The sequence below is a fragment of the Bufo gargarizans genome, chromosome 10 (assembly GCF_014858855.1).
Source record: "Bufo gargarizans isolate SCDJY-AF-19 chromosome 10, ASM1485885v1, whole genome shotgun sequence".
Taxonomy (NCBI): Eukaryota; Metazoa; Chordata; class Amphibia; order Anura; family Bufonidae; genus Bufo; species Bufo gargarizans.
This window is the reverse complement of record NC_058089.1, coordinates 120594349-120608984: the sequence shown is the minus strand read 5'-3', so window position 1 is coordinate 120608984 and position 14636 is coordinate 120594349.

Below are 14636 nucleotides of genomic sequence, written 5' to 3'. Positions count from 1 at the left end.
AAAAAAGGGGCGGGATGTTTGTATGGGTGTGTACGTAGTCTAATTACTAATGCTAATACTAGTAACTATTGCTTAATCTGTTTAAAAAAAAAAAAAAAAAAAAAAAAAATATTTATTTACTTTTTTTTAAGTGAATTAACCTCTTTCTGCCACAGTCAAGGCAGGAAGAGGTTAATTCCATCTTAAAGCCAGCAGGTGGCGGTCTTACATAAGAAAAAGCGCTCCCTGACGGCTTTCAGCTTCTTCAATGTAATGCACGCTTGTAGCAGAGTGCTACAAGCATGTATTACAACCAGACCGCTCCAGCTGGCTTCCGGACTTCTCCCTGTGACCGCAGCTATCTAATGATAGCACGTCCGCAGCGATCTGGCGTCACGGGCGGCCGGCAGATCGTGATATAACCTGACGCTTTTATACGTTGGGTTACAGATCCTTCCTCCACGACTAAGTAAGTCGTGCAGTGGTAGGCAAGTGGATAAATATATTCAAAACATCCCAATTTATTGAGTATCGACCATAAGCGCCACCTGCAGAAATTCACGCACTTACACGCTTTGGCAGGTTATCAGTGAGGTTATTAATGGTTCTGCCATAGTGAATGCACTTGGGCACACAGATCATCAAGATCAGGTGCTGGCACCTCCCATCGCAATTGCCAACCATTGCTATCTCAGAAGTGCTTGAAGGGAGACAAGTCCAGAGGCCATGGTAGCATGTTTAGGCCACGCAGAGTGGTCACAGTAGACAAGCAACATGTGGCCTGGTGTTGTCCTGTTGATAAACCGTTTTTTCCTAACCCAGACAATGGGGGCATACCTGTATCGCTAGGATATAATAATAACCTCTAAACAGGTCACAGATAGGGTGGCCAGATGTCCGATTTTTTTGACTCCAGGCCCTCTGTTCGGCACAAGGTCAGGACGGACGGCCAGAAGTCCTCCTTTTTTGTGGTTAAGCGTGACAGCCGGCAAGTCCAGCTCAGACATGGTCACTTTAAGTATCTCCAACAGGAGGCAGGTCCTGGCAGCACGTCTGGATCACAGTGCACTGTACCATGACGTCACAACGTCATCAGCGCTGCAGCTGCTGTACCAGCCAATTCTGTTTTTTACGGTGGGAACAGAGGAGTGCGGGACGCATGGAGGGAGGGATCGCGGATGCCGCCACGCTGCCCAGTCTCTATCTACAGAGTGATTAGAGTACAGTCTCAGACACTCACCTGAGCCCCAACCGTTGAAACCACCCGAGCTTCGCTCTCTCTCTCTCTGACTGCCAGAGACTGTGTCAGCCAGCCAGGTCCAGGCAGCACTCAGGCACTGAGCTCAGCCAGCCTCCCTCGACTCGGCCAGCCCACACTGAGCTCAGCCAGCCTCCCTCGACTCAGCCAGCCCACACTGAGCTCAGCCAGCCTCCCTCGACTCAGCCAGCCCACACTGATCTCACCCAGCCTCCCTCGACTCAGCCAGCCCACACTGAGCTCAGCCAGCCCACACTGAGCTCAGCCAGCCTCCCTTGACTCAGCCAGCCCACACTGATCTCACCCAGCCTCCCTCGACTCAGCCAGCCCACACTGAGCTCAGCCAGCCTCCCTCGACTCAGCCAGCCTCCCTCGACTCAGCCAGCCCACACTGAGCTCAGCCAGCCTCCCTCGACTCAGCCAGCCCACACTGATCTCACCCAGCCTCCCTCGACTCAGCCAGCCCACACTGAGCTCAGCCAGCCTCCCTCGACTCAGCCAGCCCACACTGAGCTCAGCCAGCCTCCAGCACAGCAGCCAACCCACACAGTGCACAGACAGTCCACTAGGCATTATTAGGCCCAGGTATTACTATTTGTTATTATCTGGCCTTGGTATCTACTGTATATGATTATGTACAGTCGTGGCCAAAAGTTTTGTGAATGACACACTTTTTAGGGGGGGAAAAGTGCGTCTTATAAAGCGAAAAAACACAGTATATATTTTTGTATGGTGGAAATGGAATGAAAAACATAATTCTGGCATTGTTTTTTGGGTTTCTTTTTTTTATTAATTTTTTTTAAATAAAATTAGCTGTGTGTTAAAAGTAACATGATAACCTTATTCTGCGTCTTCGTACGGTTAAGACAATGCAATATATATAAATCATTGTATTATGTTTTACTACTTTCACAGTGTGAGGACTTACTTATTGTGTGGTGAGCTGCTATTTTTTTATTGGTACCATTTTGGAATATATGCAACATTTTGACCAATTTTTATTAAATGATATTGTAATATTTTAGACATTTTTGGATGCTAATTATGCTAATTATGTTTATTTTTTATTTGTTTAATTTTATATTATAAATGGAAAAAGTTCTTTTTTAATCATTTTTTTAAATTTATATATCTATTATTTTAAGCAAGTGTTTTGTGTTTCCTTTGAACCGGTGACTGAATGTACCAGACATTGCAATACTTCGATACTGGTTTGTTGTGATTTTAGTGGATTCAAAGAGCCCCCTCCATTTGTCTTACCGCTCAGATGCTGCGGTCACTATTTATTATTTATTTTATGCACTTATATAGCGCTACTATATTCCGCAGCCTGTGTTATGGCTGATCCCAGCTGGCCTCCGCGGTGTATGGAGACAGCCCAGCTTTGGAGCTGACGCCATAAACTTCCTGGGCCCATATGACATACAGTACATGTATTTCACACGTCATTAAAAGGAATGGCATATTGCTAGGATATGGCATCACGTTCAGATCAGTAGGGGTCCAACTGCCAGGACCCTCATTGTTCCTGAAAATTAATGAAAATGAAAATCCTTTTATTATGATACAAATCCCCTGCTTTCCTTCACACAGCCTTAGAAGTAAATGATAAAATTCTGTCTGCCTGGAGCCACCACTAGAGGGAGCTCACTGCTTTATACAATGTGATCTGCTTTATTAACAGGTAAGCTTCACTAATAAAAACTTAATAGCCTGAAGCCACGAAGGCAATGTGCTCCCCTGCCCATAAAGCACTGAGGGAAAGGAGGCCCAAGCTGAACTCTTTCACCAGGGCCCATGAGCCTTTATCTACGCCTCTGCACTAACCCTTTAATTCTCCTATGACATACTTGGGAGTCACCTGTTGGAGCACCATCACCACGTAAAGAACTTCCTATGGTAGAGGAACCCTGCCTGGCCTTAGGCCTGTTATTTTGACAAATTTTTAGCTATTCGAGCTGTAGTTGCCATTTTCAGATGCAGCCATATCAATTATGATTACTTTACTATTACATATTTTTTCTAATATGAGAAATGGGATAGGTAGTTTTTTTACATTTTAAAATAAAAAAATAAAAATGTTTTCAAAGACTTTATTCAGCTGATTTTACTTGAACCTGTAATCACTCGATCACTTGCACTATAAACTATAATTCTTCTTTATTGCTGTAAATATAAATTTTACTGGAATTCTCTTACTTTCTTACATAGGCAGGTTATAATAGGACCTGTACCACGGTAGGTCAGAGGGCCTGCAGAGCGCCTCCAGTGGCCATAGCAACTGGTCATCATAGAAGAGGGAGGGAGTGGTGTCTGAGGGGGTTAAATGGCCGGAATCGTAGTTCTCTCTGATCCCAGCCTCTGTGGGTGTCAGCTGTGTAACACAGTCAGCACCTGCAATGCATGGCCTGGGTTCAGCTCGTGAGGCCGCTCCATACACTAGTATGGGGAAGAGTTATGGTAACATCCAGCACAAAGGTAAAGTGCGGACAGACTAGATGTCCGTGCTGCAAAACCATTAGGCAAACAACATCCTTTAAGAATAACAGGAACGGTGAATCCTTTCTAACATCAGGTACCCTGAATTGCAACTCCACTTATGTGATTTATATTCTTGAATGCCCCTGCGGCCTACAGTATGTGGGTCACACAATACAAACTCTACGAAACAGACTGAATAAACATCGGTCAAATATTAAAAATAAATTCTTGAAGCATGGTGTATCTCGACACACTACTGAATGTCATGGCGCCAGCATTTCTGGGTTCGAAATTACGCCCATCGATCAAATTCCAGTACATCAACGCAAGAGCCTTGAATACATCAGATGCCGCGAGATCTACTGGACCCACAAATTTCATAGTTTAAACCCGTATGGTCTCAATGAAGCTTTCGAGATCAATCTTTGAATCCTATTCCCATTAGAAGGTTTCATGTACTATTCAGTACACCATTACACGGTACTCATATATTATATCTAACGAACTGCATGCATAGTCTCATTATTTATTTCATGCAGGGTGGATTCAATGTATACCCCTTAGGCTACTTTCACACTAGCGTTCTGCTGTCCGCTCGTGAGCTCCGTTTGAAGGAGCTCACGAGCGGACCCGAACGCCTCCGTCCAGCCCTGATGCAGTCTGAATGGATGCGGATCCGCTCAGACTGCATCAGTCTGGCGGCGTTCAGCCTCCGCTCCGCTCGCCTCCGCACGGCCAGGCGGACAGCTGAACGCTGCTTGCAGCGTTCAGCTGTCCGCCTGGCCGTGCGGAGGCGTGCGGATCCGTCCAGACTTACAATGTAAGTCAATGGGAACGGATCCGCTTGAAGAGGACACCATATGGCTCAATCTTCAAGCAGATCCGTCCCCCATTGACTTTACATTGAAAGTCTGAACGGATCCGCTCAGGCTGCTTTCGCACTTAGAAATTTTTCTAAGTTATAATGCAGACGGATCCGTACTGAACGGAGCCTCCGTCTGCATTAATATGAGCGGATCCGTTCAGAACGGATCCGATCAAACGCAAGTGTGAAAGTAGCCTTACTATTGTGTTACCTTATGATTTAGGACTTGTTATTATAATAATTATCTATTATATTTTTTTATTAGTTCTTTGTACACATCTTTTATATGAATCGTTGTATACCATTTATCTAATATAATAGGACTAGACATTAAGCCCGTTACAATAACGGGCGCTAAAACAGTAGTACATAAACATTAGTCGGAACAGTTTATATTACCGTATTTTTCGCTTTATAAGACGCACTTTTTCCCCCCAAAAGTGGGTGGAAAATGACAGTGCGTCTTAAGATAGATAAGATAAGATGCCTTTATTGTCACTGTACAATACCATGTAATACAATGTACAATACAATGAAATGTTGTTTGGAGCAATCCTAGATGCCATGGACAGGGGAACAAGAACTGACATTTAAACGAAAGCATTACACTAGAAAAAAACAAAACCTTGCACTAGAAGGCGTTACTATTCACAGTTCACAGCATATATATAGTAAGTGCTTGTGAGTATATATATACACTGATCAGACACCACTACAGATAAGAGGTCATCATGGGTTCATGAATGCAGCAGTTACTTTCAGTCTGTGGTAGTTTCTATCCTAGGAAGGGGCAATAATCTCCGAGCATTTAGGAGACCGATTGCTTTGGGGTAAAAGCTGTTCTTCAGCCTAGTGGTGCGGGCATGTAGGGCTCTAAGACGCCTACCAGAGGGTAGGGGAATGAAAAGGCTGTGGCCGGGGTGAGTTGGATCCCCGCAGATAATTTTTGCCCTGTTGCTGCAGCGAGCAGTGAAGATGTCCTCCAGTGATGGTAGCTGAGGACCAGGGATTCTGCCAGCCATTCTGATGATGCGCTTGAGGGTCTTCTTGTCCTCAGAAGAGCAGCCGGAGGACCACCCTGTGATGCAGGATGTGATAACAGATTCTATGGTGCAGCTGTTTTGGGAGTTGTGATTTCTTCAGACTCCTCAGAAAATAAAGCCTCTGAAGGCCTTTTTTGGTAATTTCTGTTGTGTTTTTTATCCATGATTGGTCCTGACTAATATGAACTCCCAAGAATCTGAAAATTTGAACTATCTCCACGTTTCCACCATTAATGCTAATGGGATGGTGTCCATTTTGTCTCTTCTTCCTAAAATCCAGAATTAGCTCCTTTGTTTTCTTGGTATTGAGTATGAGGTCGTTGTTCTTCCTCCATCTCTCTAGGCCTATCACAGTCGTGTCATCTGCACATTGTATAATGGTATTGGTATTGTGAATAGGTTTCTAGTCATTGGTGAAGAGGGAGTAAAGGAGAGGGCTCCACACACAGCCTTGCGGTGCCCCAGTGTTAAGTGTTAGGGATGAAGAGAAGGGCTTGCCCATGCGTACGATTTGTGGTCTTTTTGTAAGAAAATCCAGTACCCAGTTGCACAGGTGTGAGCTGAGACCCAAGTTGTTCAGTCAGGGCCGGCCTTAGGTGTTCAGGCGCCCTGTGCGAGCTAACCTTGTGGCGCCCCCCTCAAAAAATAAATAAATAAATATTGTGTGGCACAGTGTAGGCTATATGTGTATAACAAACATATCTCACATGAACACTTACAGTTACTTGGCTCGGCCCTTGGGGATCTCGGACGCCACTTCCACACTTTGGCCGGGGGCTCGGTGGAGCTGATGTCGTGTTTTATCCTAATGAGAAAGATTTCATAATAAGTATTTGGAGAAGGGGCAGAGGGATAGCAGAGCAGGGAGAGACCCGGTGCTGCTACTAGGGGGTCATACCATGGGGGAGTAATAAAGCCCACCATAATGTCCCCCCCCCCCAGTAGTAATAATTCTCCTTATAATGTAACAGTGCAAAAAATACCCCCTTGTAATGCCCCCATTTGAGCTAATGTCCCCATAGTGCCCCCATAATGTGCCAGTATAAAATACCCCTATATAGTGCCCCTAGTAAATGACCCCATAGTGCTCCACACCCTCCTTCCTCCTAGTGCCCCCCATAATGTACCAGTATAAAATGCTCCAGTAGATGCCCTCAGTGTCCCCCATAATTTGCAAGTATAAAATACCCCTTCTTAGTGCCCCCCGTAGATGACCCCATAGTACTCCTCTCCCCCCTTCCCCATAGTACCCACCATGTGTCCCAGTATAAAATTGTACTGTACAGAGAGCCCATATAAAATACCCCTTCTTTGTGGCCTCAGTAGATGCCCCTATAGTGCCCCCCAATCATGTGCCAGTATTAACAGCACCCCCCGTGCCAGTAATAATAGCCCCCTATGCCAGTAATAGCAGCCCCCCTGTGCCAGTAATAGCAGCCCCCAGTAATAACAGGCCCCCTGTGCCAGTAATAACAGCCCCCAGTAATAAGAGCCCCTCTGTGCCAGTAATAACAGCCCCCAGTAATAAGAGCCCCTCTGTGTCAGTAATAACAGCCCCCAGTAATAAGAGCCCCTCTGTGCCAGTAATAACAGCCCCCAGTAATAACAGCCCCCCCCCCTTTGCCAGTAATGACAGCCCCCGCCAGTAATTAAAGCCCCCCTTTGCCAGTAATAACAGCCCCCCCTTTGCCAGTAATAACAGCCCCCCTTTGCCAGTAATAACAGCCCCCCCTTTGCCAGTAATAACAAACAGCCCCCCCTTTGCCAGTAATAACAGCCCCCGCCAGTAAAAGTATTGTACATAATAAAAAAAATAAAAAAACACACATACTTACCTCCATGTCAGTGATGCGATGCAGGCCTCTTCTGGCCTGTGTCCCACGCTGTATGGCTCAGGTGGCGCGATGACATCATCGCACCGGCCTCTGATAGGCTGCCGGCCTAGTGCCTGCAGCCTATCAGAGGAAGGGAAAGGGACACGCCTCTCCCTCCCCTGCCCCGCAGCACAGGCAGGCATCTATATCGCTGTCCTGAGGGCGGCGATACAGATGACTGGGCGCTTCCACAATGGAAGCGCTCATCTCCCTGTGCCCAGCGGCCGCCGCCAGCTCGGGGGGGGGGGGCAATTGCCCCGTTGCCAGTGGCGTACCGCCCATAGAGGCAGACCACGCCACTGCTATGGGGCCCGCGGCACTGGGGGGCCCGTAGCGCAGATAAGGCCCCGCCCACTGATGACCAGCAGCCGGCTATGCGGCTGCTTTTCTCCCCAGGGCCCCCCCCATGTTTAGCTGAATCGCCTCCCAGAGGCGCGGCTAAGTCCTAGACACCCGCCCCCCTCCTCAGCGCTGCGCTCTGAAACACCCGATCCTCCTCTCGTCGGCGTCCCAAATCCCGCGCAGGCGCAGTGCCGGCGATTGCCTGCGCCTGCGCTCTGATAATACGGCTGAGGGCAACAGCTTCAACATCGTCACTGGGCATGCGCCGAGCCCAGTGACGATGTTGAAGCTGTTGCCCTCAGCCGTATTATCAGACCGCAGGCGCAGGCAACCGCCGGCACTGCGCCTGCGCGGGATTTGGGACGCCGACGAGAGGAGGATCGGGTGTTTCAGAGCGCAGCGCTGAGGAGGGGGGCGGGTGTCTAGGACTTAGCCGCGCCTCTGGGAGGCGATTCAGCTAAATGATGGAGGCGTTAGAGTTTTCATATTTAGGCGGGCACGGCACTAATCAGAGGGGCACCGTTCCTGGGCACCGTGGAGAAAGAAAAACGCCCCTCTGGGCTCCAGTCCGGCTTACAGCAAGAATCGATTTTTAGAAGAAAGGACAAGACTGACATGGAAAAGAAGAACACAGATGGAAAAAAGGTACTTTATTAAACATGGATCCATGAGTACCTTTTTTCCATCTGTCTTGTTCTTTGGATTGTGAGTCTTGTCATTTCTTCAAAAAATCGATTCTTATGATATGTAAATGACGCTGTAAGGAGCCCAGAGGGGCGTTATTCTTTCTCCATGGTGCCCAGGAACGCCCCTCTGAAGTGCCGTGCCCGGCTAAATTTGAAAACTAATAACGCCTCCAAGTTCACCTAAATCGCCTCCCAAATCCGATCCTCCTCTCGCCGGCATCCCAAATCCCGCGCAGGCGCAGTGCCGGCGATTGCCTGCGCTATGATAAGATGACTGACGGCACTGCGCCTGCGCGGGATTTGGGATGCCGGCGAGAGGAGGATCGGGGTGTTTGCCGCAGAGCGCGGCACTGAGGAGGGGGGTGTTGAGCACTTAGCCGTGCCTCTGGGAGGCGATTTAGATGAACTTGGAGGCGTTATTAGTTTTCAAACTTAGCCGGGCACGGCACTTCAGAGGGGCGTTCCTGGGCACCGTGGAGAAAGAATAACGCCCCTCTGGGCTCCTTACAGCTTCATTTACATATCATAAGAATCGATTTTTTGAAGACATGACAAGACTCACAATCAAAAGAACAAGACAGATGGAAAACAGGTACTCTGTTAAACATGGATTCATGAAAAAAAAATTGGGGGTAAATTGCTAGTGACAGATTCCCTTTAAGGCTACTTTCACGCTTGCGTTCAGAGCGGATCCGTCTGGTGTCTGCACAGACGGATCCGCACCTATAATGCAAACGCTTAGATCCGTTCAGAACGGATCCGTTTTGTTTTGTTTTTTGTTCATGATAGTGCAAACGGATCCGTTTTGACTTTACATTGAAAGTCAATGGGGGGCGGATCAGTTTGAAAATTGAGCCATATTGTGTCAACTTCAAACGGATCCGTCCCCATTGACTTACATTGTAAGTCTGGACGGATCCGTTTGCCTCCGCACGGCCAGGCTGCAAGCAGCGTTCAAGTGTCCGCCTGCTGAGCGGAGGACAGACGGAGCCATACTGATGCATTCTGAGCGGATCCGCATCCACTCAGAATGCATTAGGGCTGGACGGATCCGTTCGGTGCCGCTTGTGAGAGCCTTCAAACAGAACTCACAAGCGGAGACCCGAACGCAAGTGTGAAAGTAGCCTAACATGGCACCCCAAATAAGGAGACCTGCAGGCTGCAGCAGATATCCCATGTGACAGGTCACCCCCAGGAAACCCCTAACAGTTTCTGTAGGTCATGTATAAATTTATTTAATGGGGGTGTGGCATGGGAGGAGCAAAGTCAGGAAGTGGGAGGGGCCATGGTGGGTAGTGGGCGGGGTTAAGGGGCCCAATTCAGATTTTTGCTATGGGGCCCAGTGATTCCTATGTACGCCTCTGCCCGTTGCCCCCCCCCCTGGATCCGCCACTGACACAGGGGAGGGGGAATCAGGTCAAACAGGGGAGGGGGCTGGGGGCCCGTCCCGAGGGAGAACACAAGTGCCGCCTCGCCTGCCGCATATTACACTGCGAGCTGTCGGCCGCCCGGCGCCCGTGTTGCTATGGCGCCCTGTGCGGCCGCACAGCCTGCACTCCCCAAAGGCCGGCCCTGTGTTCAGTTTCGTTGCCAACTTGTTGGGAGGGATGGTGTTGACGGCCGAGCTGTAATCAATGAACAGCGTCCGCACATCGCTGTCTCTCTGCTCCAGTGTGACAGCGCAGTGTGAAGGGTAAGTGAGACGGCATCCTCATCCGACCTATGTGCTCTGTAAGCAAACTGGTATTGGTCCATGGAGGGGCAGATCTTGCTCTTCATGTGCCTGAGGACAAGTTGTTCAAATCACTTCATAGCAATAGGAGTGAGAGCCACCGGGCGATTATCACTTAAGGTCTTCATCCCGGCCTGTTTTGGAATTGGGACAATTGTGAAGGACTTCAGGCAAGTGGGGACAATGGCCGGCTCCAGTGAGCTGTTACACATACTGGTAAACACTGGTTTCAGCTGTTTAGCACAGTTTTTTAGGACTTTTCCAGGAACTTCTTCAGGGCCAGCTGCTTTGTGGGGAATAATGTGGCTGAAGGCCCCTTCTACCTCCTGTGCTCTCAGCATCAGGGAACATGATGGAGCCTCTTGCTGGGTTAATCCGATGATTGGCAGCTCATTGTCTTTGTCAAATCGTGCAAAAAAATGATTTAGGTCATCAGGAGAGAAAGAATTTCCAGTGTTGATAGAACAGGTGTTGCTCTTATAATTGGTAATGGACTTGATACCCTGCCACATGCTTCGGGAATCAGAGCTTGTAAAATGATGTTGTATTTTTGTTTTGTAGCAGCGCTTCGCCTCCTTAATGCCCCTCTTCAGATTGGACCGGGCTGTTTTGTACTCCTCTGGGTCTCCCTTTCGGAAAGCAATGTCACGGGCCTTCAAGAGGTTTTGGACATTTCTGTTTATCCATGGTTTCCTATTTGGGAAGGTCCGAATGATTGACATTGTCCATGCAGAATGTAATATAGGACAGAGGAGGCAGATATGTTTAAGTCTGTGTGATTTTCCTTTGTAGCTGCCGGTTTAAACAAATCCCAATCTGTGTCCTCAAAACCATCCTGTCGTCTCATTGTGGCTTCTTCAGGCCAAACTCTGATTGTCTGCAAAGTGGGCTTAATCCTGGTGAGAAGAGGTTTGTATGCTGGAGCCAAACACAGAGACATGTGGTCCGGCCTGCCGAGATGGGGGGCAGGTGATGCTGTGTAAACATTTGCTATGTTGCAATAGACACGGTCCAATGTATTTCTCCCCCTAGTTGGGAATTTAACAAACTGGTCTTATAAACTGGTTTTATAAAGTCTTCTAAAGCAAATGCTGCCAACTCTGATGGCGCTGATACATCGCTGCCGCACTGCGATGTATCAGCGGGATGGTAGGAGGGGATGGAGGCTGGCAACACTGGCGGCGGTGCCCGATGCAGTCACTGTACGGTAATACATCGGGCCCCGCACACAGCAGTTTTCATAAGTAAAGTCATGGTACAGTAATCCTCTTCAAGCAGTACTCAGGCAATCCTCTGTACAACTTACTATGAGGGCGGCAGCGTAACCTCGCGATCACTCATTCACGCTCCCGCTCTGCCTTTATGAATGAAATGGGAGAAGCGTGAATGAGTGATCGCGAGGTTACGTGTGTCATCCACAGATCCCCCCCATAACAGTTCCATCCACAGATCCCCATAACAGTGTCCTCCACAGGTCCTCCATAACAGTGTGTCCACCACAGATCCCCCCCTATAACAGTGCCATCCACAGATCCCCATAACAGTGTCATCCACAGGTCCCCCATAACAGTGCCATCCACAGATCCCCCCATAACAGTGTCCTCCACAGGTCCTCCATAACAGTGTGTCCACCACAGACCCCCCCTATAACAGTGCCATCCACAGATCCCCCCATAACAGTGTCCTCCACAGGTCCTCCATAACAGTGTGTCCACCACAGATCCCCCCCTATAACAGTGCCACCCACAGATCCCCCCATAACAGTGTCCTCCACAGGTCCTCCATAACAGTGTGTCCACCACAGATCCCCCCCTATAACAGTGCCACCCACAGATCCCCCCATAACAGTGTCCTCCACAGGTCCTCCATAACAGTGTGTCCACCACAGATCCCCCATAACAGTGTGTCCACCACAGATCCCCCCCTATAACAGTGCCATCCACAGATCCCCCCATAACAGTGTCCTCCACAGGTCCTCCATAACAGTGTGTCCACCACAGACCCCCCCTATAACAGTGCCATCCACAGATCCCCCCATAACAGTGTCCTCCACAGGTCCTCCATAACAGTGTGTCCACCACAAATCCCCCCCTATAACAGTGCCATCCACAGATCCCCCCATAACAGTGTCCTCCACAGGTCCTCCATAACAGTGTGTCCACCACAGATCCCCCCCTATAACAGTGCCACCCACAGATCCCCCCATAACAGTGTCCTCCACAGGTCCTCCATAACAGTGTGTCCACCACAGATCCCCCCCTATAACAGTGCCACCCACAGATCCCCCCATAACAGTGTCCTCCACAGGTCCTCCATAACAGTGTGTCCACCACAGATCCCCCCCTATAACAGTGCCACCCACAGATCCCCCCCATAACAGTGTCCTCCACAGGTCCTCCATAACAGTGTGTCCACCACAGACCCCCCCCTATAACAGTGCCATCCACAGATCCCCCCATAACAGTGTCCTCCACAGGTCCTCCATAACAGTGTGTCCACCACAGACCCCCCCCCCCTATAACAGTGCCATCCACAAATCCCCCTTAAAACTGCCATCCACAGACTCCTCATAACAGGGCGTCACCCACAGATCCTCCATAATAGTGTCATCCACAGACAACCATTAGTTCAAAACCCACCAAAAGCACACCTTTTGGTTCAAAATATTTTTTTCTTATTTTCCTCTTCAAATATCTAGGTGCGTCTTATCATCAGGTGCGTCTTATAAAGCGAAAAATACGGTAAATAGCAAGGGAATTTGACCACATAGTATTTCTTGTTTTTAAATTTTGTTTTTGTCAAAAATATTTTGGCAAGAAGTCTAAAGTAAAATAATAAAAATAAAATGGAAACGTATATATATCACAATACAGTAAGTATAATTATTATTAGTGTAAACAATCTGCAATATACAACATCTGAAGCAGATAGGAAAAATTTTGTATTTTTTTTACCTCTAGAAAAGTTTTCTATAAAATTTCTTTATAGACAACATTTCTTGTAAATATTCTGTCTGAACTTGGCAACAGTTTGTTCAGGACCATCTACAACATTTACAACCACATCTGAAAAAGCTGAATACTGGTTCTGGTAAGTAAATGCCAACTTTTTCTAAGGTTTGCCCCTTGAGCTTTATTAATTGTCATGGCAAAGGCTAATGTAACTGGAAATTGTCACCTTCTTAAGGTAAATGGTAAATTAGTAGAGGATGGAGCCAAATCAATACGGGGAATAAAGACCATGTCCCCTTCAGCTGAACCTGTTATTACTTGAGCAATAATGAGGTTTCTTTTCAAGTCTTTAACAAAGAGACGGCTTCCATTGCACAATCCTCTTTTGCTGTTTATATTCCTAAGGAGCATAATTATTGCTCCCTTTTTAAGGTTCAGTCTATGCCTCGGCGTTCCTGTTGGAGTTAGCTCAATAGGATAGTTCTGCATATCTTCCCTAGTTGAGTCATCAATTGAGTTTGAGCTGAGGAATGTCACAGTATCTCCTTCCAAAATGTTTAGCACCTCTTCATTTATGCTATCAACATCAGAGTTCTTTGGGCAATGAATACATTTTTTTGTTATCTTTGAGACATCAGCAACTGGAATTCTTTCTTCAAATAAGTCTTTGACAATATTTCCTGTACATAAATTTTTTGAAGGGATTTCAATTATGTCTTCGGGCAAACCGTCAATGTGTGGTGTATCATCATTGCCAACTTGGATCAACCAATAGCTGAATTCAATGTCAACTGAACGGATATTGTTTGTAAGGTTAAGTTTTGCCACAGTTTATTGTACTTTATACATGCTTCTACAATTTTTGTCCGGTCACCATAAGGAACCTTTGGAAGTGTTTGCCGAAAATCTCCACCAAGTTATAAAACTTTTCCTCCAAAGCGTTTGTGGTTATCCATTATTTCTTTTAGCAGTTCTTTGACCACTTAAGAGCAATAGAGGTGGCCATTGTACACTCATCCCAAATGAGTACTGTAGATGATCTCAAATTTTCAGCATCAGCAGAATTGAGACGCATATTTGATATTGAGTTTTAAACTATCGGAGAAGGTAATTTGAACTGAGATTGGTCTGTTCTTCCACCCTCAAGAAGATTGGCTGCTCTACCTGTTGAGGCTACAGGGAGCGCAATGTTACCTTCTCCACGAACTGTGCTGAGAAGGGTTTTGTGAAGATTTTACCACTACCTCCTGGACATCCAAGAAAAAAACAACGGTTGCAAAGGTTATTTTTTGCTATAGCTGTTTTTTGTGCTCTGTTTAATGTTTTCTCCATTTCTTCAGCTGTGTATTTTTGCAATTCCTTGTCATACATATTCCAAAGTAGATCAGTATTTGGCATTGTGGAAGGCAATCCAAAATCTTCAAA